Source organism: Brachyistius frenatus, unplaced genomic scaffold (genome assembly GCF_029030835.1).
Source record: "Brachyistius frenatus isolate BFR_SWC_R1_liver_20210118 unplaced genomic scaffold, ASM2903083v1 Contig_3, whole genome shotgun sequence".
Taxonomy (NCBI): domain Eukaryota; kingdom Metazoa; phylum Chordata; class Actinopteri; family Embiotocidae; genus Brachyistius; species Brachyistius frenatus.
This window is the reverse complement of record NW_027210602.1, coordinates 5,210,033-5,224,502: the sequence shown is the minus strand read 5'-3', so window position 1 is coordinate 5,224,502 and position 14,470 is coordinate 5,210,033. Positions and strand designations below refer to the sequence as shown.

The 14,470-nt window shown below is 38.8% G+C and overlaps 1 protein-coding gene across 5 annotated transcripts in view; it reads right to left on the bottom strand.

Annotated features, from left to right (window-relative positions):
* The window catches only part of LOC138624385 (5-hydroxytryptamine receptor 4), a 48,599-nt gene that overhangs the window by 9,338 nt on the left and 24,791 nt on the right, over positions 1-14,470 (bottom strand). Inside the window, exon 7 of one of the 5 annotated variants that reach the window (XR_011311149.1) lies at positions 13,007-13,102. The exons of the other annotated variants lie outside the window; for them this stretch is intronic. The gene's annotated coding sequence lies outside the window, so the exon portion shown is untranslated. The remainder of the gene's footprint in view (positions 1-13,006; positions 13,103-14,470) is intronic. 5 annotated transcript variants of the gene reach the window in all.

Genomic DNA, 14,470 nt, shown 5'->3' with positions numbered 1-14,470 from the left:
GCTTAGAAAGAGACGGGACTAAAATCAATGGAATAATCACACAAAAATAGAGTTTTGAAAAGACTGAGCAAGCATATAAGATATCAAATCCAAATATAAACAGCAATGAAACATTGCAATTATCATCAAAGTGATTCAGTTTTATGTGTGACTCTTAATACGTAATGCTCACTTAAATGAAATTTCATTAAGTCGTTTTAGATGGTGACAGATTTATTCTTCACCTTACATCAAAATTCCTCATGAGAAACCTGAGAATGAACTCGTCTTTGTTTCTCTGAAAATTCAAAATAGCTACTCATCACACACTGTCAAAAATACACACCCACCCTTCATTCATACCACTCCAATGGCAAAAAAAAAGGTCTAAAAACTTAAGCAGTGGCAGAAATTTACCTTTGAAAACAAACTTTTACAATGACCGACTCAACCTCAAACGACATACTTTATCAGTCTACGCTGGTTTTCTGGGTTTCTAGGACAGAAAATTCTGTGTTGCATGTTTGGCTTTCTTGTATATTGCTATAAATGTTTAGTCATTCTGAATGAAGAAATCTCTTCAGATCCTTTAATGAGCGCAGCCTCACATACTCTATATGCCATTTTCGTTATCATCATACTGCCAGGGGTTTCATGTTGACTTTAGGACTTGATCATCCTCTGAATCTTGACCTCGGTAGTTTTGTATTTACAAATTCATAGTGCTAAAATTATATTCCTAAATCGAAATAAAACACTAATCTCACAGAATGGGAACAAAAACTGGGGAATATAAATAGAAACATTGTTTAAGTCGTACTTCATATGGCAACACATTTCACTGGGATGAGATTAGTTTAAATATTTAATGTGGTTCTGGATATAATGAAATGGAACTGGATATATGAAATATAATTTCCTCTGACAGATGATATAAATGTTCTCCCTAACACTGAGCTCCAGCGCTGTCCCAGCGTGTCTGTGCAGTCTCCTGTCATATACCGAGCACTGGCTTAAGAAAACAAAGAAAATCCACTCCTTTCTGCAAACACAGCTTGTTTTATTACAGAAGAATGAAAATTATTTTTGGATCTGATCCTCTCCCGTCCCATTGAAGTTAAACCAACTCACTTCCTGCTCAAAGATGGACTACCTGATAATGCTCCTATTTTAGACTTTGTGTGTGTGTGTGTGTGTGTGTGTGTGTGTGTGTGTGTGTGTGTGTGTGTGTGTGTGTGTGTGTGTGTGTGTGTGTGTGTGTGTGTGTGTGTGTGTGTGTGTGTGTGTCTGTGTGTCTGTGTGTATATAAGGGTATCAAAGTGAGGGATGATCTCATTTTTCCTCATGTCTTTGACTATTTTGTGACCCATTGCAAATATGATACAATGAATATAGTACAGGAGTACTTTACCCATTTCTGGCCGGGGGCCTTTGAAATCCAAGCCACTACAGATTTTGTCACATTATAATTATGAGTACAATTTCTGTACATTTGCATTCTTTACAGGAGGCAATAGAGACAGCTTCAAATGAGTTTCATTGAATTTTCTATATATTTCAGACACTTTATGCTGTTAACTTTATGCTGATAATGTGACACTGACACGGTACCGTATGCTTAACTGATGGATGTATTACATGCTTTGGGCTGAATTTTCTGTACTTTGTTCGTAATATATTGATATGAACACAAAATTGGCTGCCTCAAATAGAAAGAGAAATCAATGATCCTGGTCACCATTCCCTAAATACACATAATTTGTAGTTAAAGGGCAAAAAAAAATACAAATTCATCCTTTTGAAGGCTTCGATTGAAGTGCGTGTGTAATTATTGTGTCTTTACCATGAAGCCTCTCCTGCTGAGTGATTCAGAAATCGAGGCGCTATATCTCACTATACCCAAGAGAGAACGTTTTTATTTAATAAAATAAGTTATTGAGCCTAGATCCAGATCACATCGAGTCCAGACTTTTATTTGGCTGCACCAGAAACGTTGGCCCAAACCCACGTACGAAAACAAGCCTGTCCTGATACAATCTTTTTATCAAACGCTGAAACAGTCAGAAGTTGTCTGCAGCTAAAATCCATATGGAAAGCTGCAGCATAAGAACATCAGGACTGATGGATTATGGCAGATCATACAGCCCTTTGTGTCCATCATTGTCCATTGTCCTGATAGGATGCAGCCACACTCTCTACAGATGAGGCTGCCAGACGCTAATTTCTGATGGCTGATCCAATTTGGTCCAAGTTCCTTCACATCAAAAGGCTGTCAGATCTAATTCTGTTATTTGGTTATCGATCAAGAGTGAAATCAGTCTGTGACCCATTTTGACGGCCAGCTGGTGAGTTTTAAAAATCATTTTCTCACAGCTGCTTGGTGTTGCTCAAGAAAACAAAAAGAAGCTAAACCACTTTTTTAAAAAAGGAACTTTTAAAATGAGTAGTTTATTAGCACAGAAAATCCCAGAAGGTAGCAATCAGATTTTTTTTTATTTTTTTTAGCAAAGTTCATGACCACAGAGTGGAGCAGCTCAGCGGCGGATCAGCACAGGCCTGAGGCTAAACTGAGCAGTGTGGATACTTGTGACTCAGTGAGAAGCCGGCTGTCACAAAAATGCACAATTAAACATCTCTAAATAAACAATACAAAATAACCAAAGAATATCGGCTGCAGCATGTGCTGATACTGAGGTAGTGTAATGAAGGATGCATGACATGCTAATCAGATTAAGAAGTGACCCTGTTTGGCCTCAGCAGCAGTCCAGCTACGCCAAGTCCTGTTTCACTTCATGCATAGGCCACTGTCAACCTAATGGTTACAATCAAGACAGTAATTGGCTAAAACATTAAAATAAATCGAATTAAAGTTACAGCACAGTGCCTATGATTGTCCAGAATTGCTATTTTCTACAATGAGTAACTCATTTCACCACCTGCATTTCCATTCTTCAGACCAAATTATGTTTGTATACAACCCTTTTTACAGAAGAGTTCACATATGTTTAATGTTGAAAAAAAAGCTACAATAATCCAACATAAACATTAAATGCTCTAAAAGTAAGCAATACAGGTGGTTCAACAGATCCAATTGAATTAGTAACCTCCATCCTTCCCTAAAGTACAGTTCAGAGCAGTTTGCAGCTGAAATGGCTGCATGTGATGGAGTTGCCTTCCTTACTACTGCGGGACATAATTATACAGGAGATAAATACACAAACTTAAGAGCACTGTCATTAATGGGGACAAATCCTATGAAAAGGGTTACACATTATGAATAAAATATCCAACTCTACACAGCATAAAGATGGAAGGTGGACATGTAAGCAGCAGCTGCCATCTTTGCTTGATATGACATTATTTGATTCTGCTTCTCTCCCAGCCATCCACTCTTTGAGTCTATTAACATCAGAGTCCCGTGTTCACTTCCTCATAGTTTATCAAACCAATAGAATAGCAACACAACCATGCCGTTCCTAGAAGATTTGTCTCTTTATAGTAATGACCGAACTCAGCAAAACTGTGAACCACAAACTACAACTCACAAAGTAAAAATAGAAAACTCCTACCAAAAAAGAAGAAGACAATGAAAGCAGTGATTTCAGATGCAAATCACATTTCTTTGCTTTCCATATTGCAGCTCTTGGCCATATTTTTAGTATCCCACTCATTTTGGGTTGCAGTTTTCGTACTCATTCTCAGAATACTTTCCTCCCTGCAATTTCTAGCTTTACATTTTAGAGTTCGCACATCGTCCGCACACACACAAATAGAAGATGCAGAGAAATAGTTTACAGTTCATCAACCAGTAAAGTCATATTCAGTTTTGCAGACAGGGTCAGGCTACTGTGGTCCTAACTGAGAACACAATGATCAATCCTCTAGAAAACAATTCAACTGAATTGACCTGAATTTTGTCTGCTATGCTCTTTTCGGGGACATTTTGATCTGCAGACAGAGTTTAAAGTAAAAACACATTATCACAACAATGAAAACATTAAAAATGAACAAACAATTCCTCAGAATGCCTGAGCCTTAACCCCAAATGTATTTTCTGTTTTGTACAACGCACATGCTGACTGACTGTTAGATTGAAAGTCAGGCTGTCTTTTGTCTGTATCAGACATCGGTCCACTGTTTCTCACTCCTCTGGTCAGACAAAAAAAAATGTAAAGTATGTGATTCACCTGAAGCTAAAACAAGCGCAGCAGTTAAAATATGAGACGAGAGACTTCTGGCAGCTACACTGACACACAAAACACACAGTTGTCGAACATACTGAGGCAACACAAAGTTGATGAACCCTCTGAAATTCCCTTGTTTTCTGCATTCATTTGTCATCAAATGTAATTTGATCCTCATCTTAGTTACAATTATGGACACACACAATGTCTTAAAGCTAATGACGCTCAATTATCTTTTCTGTCTTAATTAAATACACTCATCAAATGTTCTCGGTGCTAGTGGAAAAGTGAACTCTTGAATTTAATAACTGGCCAAATCTTTACTGGCAGCAGTAGTTATTGAGAAGAGTGTTTCCTCTTGCTGTGGATCCGACCTGCACAACGTTCTTACAAAATGACGTGAAAAAAAACCCGACGTCTGAACGCATTATGTAGCATTACCAGGTGGTGGCATGTAATTTAAGACATGATGTTACCACAAAATCACAAAACAGTAACGCTCACTGTCATCGCATATTTTTATGTTTTATAGAGTGATGATGCTGTGATTGAGGTCTGGTTAGGTTTAGGCACAAAAAAGAAAAAAAGGGGTTAAAGGTTTTGAGTTGAAGTTACAACTTCCTAAAAGTTGTGCTATCCTTCGCGTCGTCATTGCAACAGTAAAACACAGTTTAAGACCGCTGTTGTAGTGAACCCTCCACCCAACGCGCCTTTTTTTTTTTTCTCAGACAAAGGGTCTGAATTGACTTTTCAACGCCGTTGTTTCCATAGTATCTTTACGTATCACCACGTGATACAAGGATTTATTGTTTAAAATAGGTTGTTGTTATTCATAATTGTAAATTAGATGAAGATTTTGCACTATTTTAAAACGTAATTCATACGTTATTGCAGAAAATTCCAAACGATTTTGCCTACTTTTTCTAAAAAATAAAGTCGTGAATCACACCAACTACAGAAGACAATCCTGAAGCACGAGGGATTGTGGTTAGCGGAGGAGTGATGCGGACATCTCATTAGCAGCAGATGCTCATGCTTGGAATATTAAAGAGAAATAACACAAATCATGACATTTGTTTAGATTCCTTCGGCGCGAACCTGGCGGGATGACAGCTTATCAAAACTGCCTCGTGAGTAATGTGATATCTGTTTATGAGTCCTAATCTACTCAAAATTTGTCCGTAAGCACCTGAAGAAACCAAAACACGGCATCAAAGCCAACATTTCCAGAACTGTTTGGAGCGTTTGCGGGTGTGATCACACGGTTACTCATCAATGCAGTATTTATCCACTGATCTTGCTTGGGTTGTTTGTGTCATGAGATAGGGAGGATTCACAGCAAACCGGCTTTAACACTAATTCAGGATGGAACTCAGTCTGCTCACATGACGATGGGAAGACATGATAGTGAGAGTCTTCAGAGAGCCCCATCAGGCGCCTGGTGAGAGATCTGATGTGACGCTCAATCATAATGTTTCAATGTGGTGAAATGAAGACAGGATTTGTTCTCCTGCTCAGTGTTGTTTTCAGCAGTGACTCTGTGTCCGGCCGATTATAGTTTTGTTTTACTCTCGCCGTTCGTGTCAGTGTCGCTCTCAGATAAAGCATTGAAAGAGCTCTGATAATCCGTTGCCTTTCTCACACCAAACAGCAGACAGACAAAGTTAACGGCTTGCTAGTGGAGCATTTAGCACCAGGAAAGATCCAGATATGTATATCCAAACACAACTCCAAATTTATGCTAATATTGCTGTGTGTCTGCTGGATGCCAATAATGGATGTACTAATATGTTGGCATCAGTTTAATTCTATTGCCCTCAAAGGCTGTAAAATCAGTTCTTGAGTTTTTTTTTTACAACAGACATTTTGATATGTTTTAATCGGACTGGCACGGGTGTTGTCACAGTTTTACATTATTTCCTTCACTTTGCTTTGGTTTTTTATTTCTGTTTATTACCCGTCATTTTAAGACCTTGCCATGCCCACCTGCCCAGTTAGATACCAGTTTATCACCTGACCTGCCCCACCGTTCTGCATCGACTGCCTTGATCCAAATTGCTCAGTATTTACACCCTGAGGTCACCACACAACATTTGCCAGTTTGAGTCTTCCTGTTCCACTGTGTTTCAGTCGGCTGGTACTCTGCCTGGTTCTGATACTGCCCTGAAGACCCAGACTTTGATTTTGCTTGCTCACTCTGCTTTGGTTGAATGCCTGCAATCTTTTCAGATTGACTTTTGAAAAAGTGAAAAAAAAAATAGATTTTTATTTTTTTCATTTTTATTGACTGATTTCTGTGCAATGCCTTTTGGTTTCCGTTTTTGAGACCCAAATATTGTAAATGCATTTAATAATTTGCAGTAATACTCTTCCCTTGTTTGCACAAATATATATTAGTCTAAATGTTGTTTCTTTAGCTGACATTCTGCATTTGCATTTATGATAGATGGCAAGCAGGCAACTAAAGCTGTGAGTGGGATAATGCAACATCATTTATATTATAAAACTACTTCAGCTCTTGATTAAAAGCTTCGTATGGGGCAGAATTTCAAATCAGCAGGTTTCCAGTGTCTAAAATAAAAACAAACTACAAAGTCTTTTGTTTCTCTCAAAATAGACTGCCTTAATGAGATTTCAAAGAACTGATTAGTCCATTCTACTGTCCAATTTGTCACCATATAAACTATGTTTCTATTTCTATTAGACAAGAGCAGAGCCAAAGATTGATAGAGAGACTGAGAAAAAGATGAGTTTCATTTGGAGCCGCAGATGAGTTCAGAAATTCGAGGCCGAGTTAACAGCAGCTGATGTCCTCAACCCAAAATAGAACAGGAAGCAATCAAGCCCACTATCTGGGTTTTGGTATTTTAATGGTACTATTATTATTTTTTTAATTTACATATGACACATTTCTATTTTCTATTCTCCCTACTCTCCCCATTAGCATTGTGTTCCAGTAAATATGGTAATTAACAGAAACAATTGTAAATTATAGAGAGACAGTGACCAGCAGAGACCATAATTGTCACCTATGTTTTCTCCTTCTCTTCAAATATATTCTCTCCCTTTTTTACTGACAATTTAAGGCAAAAGAAAAATGTATTATTTTTATGAAAACCTAGATTATTACAAAAAACAACTTGATACAGAGACAAAGAGAAAAAAGATAAGAGACATGAGAGATGTGATTAAAGAAACCAGACAAACAGTTGACACACTGTTTAACTAAAATGAGGGGAAAGAAATAGAAGCTCTTCTGAGTAGGAAACAGAGGGAGAACGAGGAGATGCAGAGAGGAGCAGCTGGACAATCGGAGGTTTCAATCAAACAATAATAAATCATACAAGTCTCATAATAAATCATAGACTGGAGTGTTTATACTTCCCTGGTCTGTCTATCTAAACTGGGTGCCTGTGGTTGATCAAACCATCTTCTCGTTCACACACCTGTAGAAAATGTTACAGCCTGCACAGCTACAGCCTGAGTGGAGGGAGCTGAGAAGTACATTCATAACCAGCAAGGTTCATGTTTTTCTTTTTTTATATTGCTCGACGTACTTTACGGTCTACTGATGATATTAAGGACAAACCAACTGAGAGTGACAAGCGATCATCTAACGCGATGTGTCAGATGATTTGTTACACAGAACCATCAGAGAAGTCGTTCTTGGAAACGGGCAGGTATGTTATATAATGCTTAGCGGGTGATTGGATGAACCATCTGTCTATCGCCGTCTAACTTCGACCAGTCAGATCATTATTGTTTTCATCTTTTCGAACAGTCGCTTGTCACTGTTGTTACACATAAACCACGCCAGGAGCTGCCAGGTCCTCGCACACAGAGCTTGAAGCCTGACGGTGGATTCTGACATGATCACATGAATCCAGCTGCCTCACAAAGTCAGTGATTCATAATTACAGACACGTTTTCACACATCCTCTGTCAAGATTGGCTGATGCTAATAAGACTCGGTATACTCACATGAACTACAATTGATAGGCTACTATATGTCTCTCTGAGACAAAACAAACAAAAAATTCAAAAATAAATGTTGTTCAAATCAGAGCAGTAGAAGCCAAAATACCCTGACTTCCTAGTTTGTCAGACTCCAAATACCTTGGATCATACATTTCCCATAATGCAACTCAATAACACCTTTGTGTTAGACCCTCCCTGCCAGGGAGTTTTTCCAAAATCTACACCTCCAGCCGATTATACAATTTGTTTTTTCTTTCCTGCATCTTCAAGCCCAACCCGAGACAAGCTGAATGACATCACTATGACATCATCACTGGAGTTGAATGACAAAGGTTTCCTCTACAACCACAGGATAAATACTTCTGTTTTGGCAGGCTGAGTACTCTCTTGTCTGGGATGTTGATCCTGTGTGTGTGTAAAATCAGTAGAGTATCCTTTAATATGTTCCCACACTCACTTACATTGGGCCTAATACCTTCCTGGTTTCATTATTGCATTTTTGCACTCGTAGCTCATCGGTCTTCCTTCTTGCTGAATCGTTGATCGTAGACACGATGTCCCTATATGGAGCTGAAAGTTTCATTTTATCTCAATAATCAAAACACACAAATATTCAGGAAGGAAAAAGAGAAGAGATTATTCATACACATGGCAGTGTGGTATTGACCCAAAGAGTCATCCAACTTGTCTCCAGGATGACTTTCATTACAGAGAGATTTTTAAACTGTTTTCAAGCAGCTTTGCTTTGCTATAGCACTTATTGCCAGCTAGTTCTGATCAGCTGGCTCAGAAGCAATCACGTGGCCGATAATGGCGGGCGCTGCTCGGCTGTTTTTACGGAGTTCAACAGAACTTGTGAACATGTGGAGTTGAGGGTGACAGATCTCACCAATCTTGATTAACTGTTACGGGATGGGTTTGACATCCTGAGATGCAGCTTGTTATATTTCCCACCAAACATTCGACACATAAGGAGAACGAGTTTTTATTATACCACGTTGGCTTACTACACAGAATTTAATCATATAGACGTTTTCTCTACCAGCAAAAGGTCAGCGGCTAATCTGCACTGTGCGCTCTGGTTTGTGCACATTAAACGCCTGAATCATTAACATCTTAGACCCTTCACTCCAGTTTAACTCACTCTCATGCTTTTATTTTTGAGTTCAAGCTCACACGTCCAGCCCACACAGTTTTTTTAGTACTCATGTCAGCTGCTCTGAAGGAGGTAAAGCTGACAGAGCTGAGCAAATTACAGGGCCAGGGGAGAGGTGAAATTAAACTTCTATCTAATCTACTGCTGTGGAAAAAAACAAACCCAAAGCATTTAAAGTCCTTACCTACTCATTGTGCTGCTGTGAATTCTTCTCATACCGAAAGTTTTTGTTTTGAATCTGGTCATTGTCTCAATTTAGCTTAAAGAACACATGCGTTAAATATCATAACCTTCACAGAGCATTATTTGAACCATGTCAAATTGTATTCCAGTTAAGTGCAATTTGAAAAATAAAGATGACACTTATTTGTCATTAAACACATCAACCTAAAAGAACTTTAAATAATGTTAAAAAAAAAGAAGTTTTAGAGTAGGTCAACACTTATTCCCTTTTTTGTTGAGTGAGGTGAGAAGATCAGTATCCCTTTGATATCTGTACACTAAAGCCAGCGTAAAGGAGGAAACAGCTACCCCGATGCTGACCACAAACAAATTATACATTATAATTTACCAAGCGGCAACTAAAAAAGATGTCACCCATTGGTTTTTAACCAGGCGTTAAAATTCCCAGAGTTTGACTTTTTGGCCATCGCCATCTTGCCAGTTCAAAGCGGTTTGAAGCCAGAAGTGACCGTATTTGCATGAACTGGGGAGGAGCGGTAGATCTGACTCAATCTGGTTGGGAAACCGACGACCTTACCTCTCACGGAAATCTGACTGCACTTAAAAACATGGGATTTTGAGGCCTAATTTCTAATTAATGATGGATTTATTTTCAGATGGACCGTCAGATAACTATTAAGAAGGAGGGACTTTAGCTAACAACACCACATCGACCTGTGCGAAACATTCGTTGACTTTGTATTTCGTGAGTGAATTTGAATAGTCCTTGGTGCCAGAGCCTCTTTAGAGCCAACCCCTAGTAGCCCTTGGTAGTATGGCACTTCCGCATTGGCCTCATTTATCAGACCCGCAAGCTAAGTCCACTTTTATATGCATTCTATGGTTAATACAAAAAAAAAAAAAAAAAAAGTCTTCTTGTCCAGGCTTGCTGAAGTCCATGACGTCACTCCAAAGTCTAAGATGTCATTTATAATTGGACAGAGCCTGGTTGGCTGTCTCTACATGTACAAGAAGGCTAACTTAAGCAAACTGTCACCTGGCTGTGACAATTGATGTGCAGGACAAATTATTCATTTTGCAGCAATCATAACATATAATACACATCTCATATAATATAAAAGACAAATAACATATATAGAGAAACAGTGATAAAAGACTAAAATACTCAAGACAAAGTTGTACCGTATCTCTCCACTGGAGCAACACGAGGGAAAGTATTTACTCAACAGCTTTAACCTGTTTCAGATGGTCAAGATTTATTTTCTGTTTCCTCTACTAGTGGGCACGACACGAGGTCTTTGTTATGACTGTAATCACAAACAAGTGTCTACTATCCACTGCTGGAGCTGTGTGCGCCTACAGTGTGTGTGTGTGTGTGTGTGTGTGTGTGTGTGTGTGTGTGTGTGTGTGTGTGTGTGTGTGTGTGTGTGTGTGTGTGTGTGTGTGCGTGTGCGTGTGTGTGTGTGTCAGTAAAATGGCCCCAGGAATGTCTTAGTAGAATCAAAAGAATCTATTTGATGGAGATACTTCTAAGAACATATTTTGTGAGCGTTTTAAAGTTTTATTTTCTTCCTAAAGACAGTAATTGTTGCGAGTTATTTTCAGAATAAAGACTTTAAATGATACTTAAGGTAAGAAATTACTGCACGAGGCAAAGTCACAATTGCCAAAATTCCTTAAAATCCTTGTCTTCCACAGTACTGGAAAACTACCAAAACATAAATCTATGTGATTCATCTGTAGCCAGGTTTTAGTAGAAAGACTACTGTGGAACAAAAACTAAAGTTAATCCTTTTGATCTGTTTTTGGAAAACCAAAAACAGTGGCTTCGCCATCACAGATCACAAGACTGCTGGTTAACAAAATAATCAAAGGCTGACTTTAGAGTGAGGAGATGACTCAAAAATCACATTAATATCTCAATGTTAGTGTAAGTAGGGGTGAGCGATGTATAGAATATACTCAATGTATTGTGACTTGTTCTATGTAGGATGTAGAAAATGAATATATCGCAACCATTGAGTACAAATTGTCACCATGGAATTTTTTTAAGCCACGGTTCGCACGTTAACATCACGAGCTGGCTAACGTGAGACTGTTTGACATTTATGGTAACTATCGTTTGCTTGCTCGCGAGCAAACACGTCAGCAACCTTTACAATGGGTTGACAATAAAATTCATGTTCGGTAACATTGAATATGACGAGTCAAAATTGCGCAACAGCTCAAATCAAGATACCATGAGACACACCGCCTATACTTTCTACTTCCTCTTCATCTCCTATTGGTCATAAGGCTGCAATGAAATCTCTCCATCGCTTTTTGTCCTTAGCAACATGTTGCTCCTCTCCTTATGACATTTATTCAAATATAGCAGCTACATAGGTTGGAATAAATACTGTTTTGTTCAATGTAACTTGGTTGTGATTTCCCCCTTTTTTTTTTTTTTCCAATGTAAGTTTACAGTTGTTCCGATAGAAACCACTAATTCATGTTTTAATGCTGTACATGTGTTTCAGGGACCACCATCATTATACTGGTGGGATTGTACGAGTCAGGACGGTTAAATCGGGCATTTATGTAGCACTTTAGTGGGGATTTCAAAATATTGTGAAATGTATTGTTGATTGCGATATAACTAAAAAACTATTGCAATAATATTTAGAGGCAATATCACTCAGTTTCATTTAAAAATCATTCCTAACCGTATGATTACTATTATGATCCTTTTCAAAACAATTCTGCCTTTTGTTGGTTCCCAGTCCTAAATATGAAACAATTTTAGAAATGTGTGCCATCAAAGACACAGAAATAAAGAAGAGATGGAAGACACTTGTATGTAAGCTAAAAAACAAAAACAAAAACACCCTGTGCCCACAGAGCCTGCCTAAAAGCCCACAGCTCACTGACAAAATAATTTGAGTAGGTTCCTCCAGTCGTTTCAGTTTCCAGTATCATGTCGGCTGTAATCTGATTGTCTGACTCTGTTTTCTGTCCGTGACGGATTTTAAGAGAGGACATCAGATTGGAGTTAACACTGTTTGCCTTTCTGTTTCCTACACACACACACACACACACACACACACACACACACACACACACACACACACACACACACACACACACACACACACACACACACACACAGACATAGAAACATCTGCAGACACCATGGAAACACGCACTTTAGACACATGACAACTAAAAGTAGTGTGACCGGAGCAGAGACACGCATATGCAGGCACATGTAAACACATCGCACAATAGAACAATGAAGAGTAACTAATTGTCAGTGGAAATCAATCAGTGCTATGTGCTTTGTAAAAAAAAAAAAAAAAAAAAAAACATGGACACAAGCAAAACATTTTTAAACACCATCACAGCGTCTCACTCACATTGCCTGTGCTTGCACATATTTTGTATGAATTAATTTGCTATCTGTGTGTGTGTGTGTGTGTGTGTGTGTGTGTGTGTGTGTGTGTGTGTGTGTGTGTGTGTGTGTGTGTGTGTAAGCTTATTCGCTTGCCTTTGTTTCTGTCCAGCAGTGAAGCACTTGTGTTAAAGTTAAGCAGTGCAGACGCAAGCAGGTCACCTCATCCATCATCCTCAACGTTCGCAGCAGCTGAGAGCACAAACACAGCTTTCAACTAAATCACCACCATAAACGTCAGCAGAGGTCCTGCTGTGAAAAAAACAGACGCTCTGACTGTTATTGTGATATTATATATTAGAATTAAATGAAATATTCCAATCAGCAAAAAAGACGAATTTGGAAAAATGTAATCTGTCTTCCTCCCTGAGTCATTAGTGTTTAAAACCTCAGAGGAGTCTGAGCTCAGAAAACAGCTGATTCCACAGATACACGACTGAAGATGACTCATGTCTCTAACAGCAGCATGGGGGTTTGCTTTTTAAGCTTGCAAGCATTTTGTAGGAGCAGGTGTAAGGTTTTTTTTTTTTTTTTTTACTGAGGTCCTTATTAAGGCAATAAATAAAAAGTCAAAAGAAGTTAAAGTCAGGGGAAAAGAACCTGAGATCTTTATTGTGTAAAAATAATGCCAAAGATAATTATAGCAAAATAAAGTCCTGTCATTAGACTTCTTATGTTTACACTGCATCTGGAAAGTATTCACAGCGCTTCACTTTTTCCACGTTTTGTTATGTTACAGCCTTATTCCAAAATGGACTAAATAATTTTTTTTTTCCTCAAAATTCTACACACAATACCTCCATAATCCGTTGTGTATCCGTGGAATCAGCTGTTTTCTGAGCTCAGACTCCTCTGAGGTTTTAAAAAGGTTTTTTGGAAATTTTTGCAAATCTATTAAAAAATAATAATAATTTAAAAAAAAAATCACATGTACATAAGTATTTGCCATAACACTCAAAATTGAGCACAAGTGCATCCTTTTTCCACTGATCATCATTGAGCTGTTTCTACAACTTGATTGAAGTCCACCTGTGGTAAATTCAGTTGATTGGACATGATTTAGAAAGGCACACACCGTCTATATAAGGTCCCACAGTTGACAGTGCATGTCAGAGCACAAACCAAGCCATGAAGTACAAGGAATTGTCTGTATATATACCTCTGAGACAGGATTGTATCGCGGCACAGATCTGGGGAAGGGTACAGAAAAACTTCTGCTACATTGAAGGTCCCAATGAGCACAGTGGCCTCCATCATCCGTAAATGGAAGAAGTTTGGAACCACCAGGACTCTTCTTAGAGTCGGCCGCCCGGCCAAACTGAGCGATCGGGGGAGAAGGGCCTTAGTCAGAGAGGTGACCAAGAACCCGATGGTCACTCTGACAGAGCTCCAACGTTGCTCTGTGAAGAGAGGAGAACCTTCCAGAAGGACAACCATCTCTGCAGCACTCCACCAAGCAGGCCTGTATGGTAGAGTGGCCAGATGGAAGCCACTCCTCAGTAAAAGGCACATGACAGCCCACCTGGAGTTTACCAAAAGGCACCTGAAGGACTCTCAGAC